Source organism: Frankliniella occidentalis, unplaced genomic scaffold, assembly GCF_000697945.3.
Source record: "Frankliniella occidentalis isolate FOCC.00 unplaced genomic scaffold, Focc_3.1 Scaffold13, whole genome shotgun sequence".
NCBI classification, from domain to species: Eukaryota; Metazoa; Arthropoda; class Insecta; order Thysanoptera; family Thripidae; genus Frankliniella; species Frankliniella occidentalis.
Window position 1 is genome coordinate 2,096,346 of NW_026267143.1, and position 249 is coordinate 2,096,594.

Genomic DNA, 249 nt, shown 5'->3' on the forward strand with positions numbered 1-249 from the left:
CGTAAGGCGGCGCGGTGATCGACGATAGGCAGGCCTATGCCTGTATTCACGGAAGGAAACGGTCTTAGCAGGGAAAATACCGTGGGGTCCAACCAGTGGAGAGTCTGTTCGGGGAAAGTAGCCCTGCGTTGAGGTCCCTCGCCTCGAGTCGCGAAGCGGAACGATCACCATCTCTCCATCGGAGAGTCGTAAGGGACAGGGCGGAGACACGAGCATTGAGCAGCGGTGGTGGTCCGCGGGGGCCGCGGG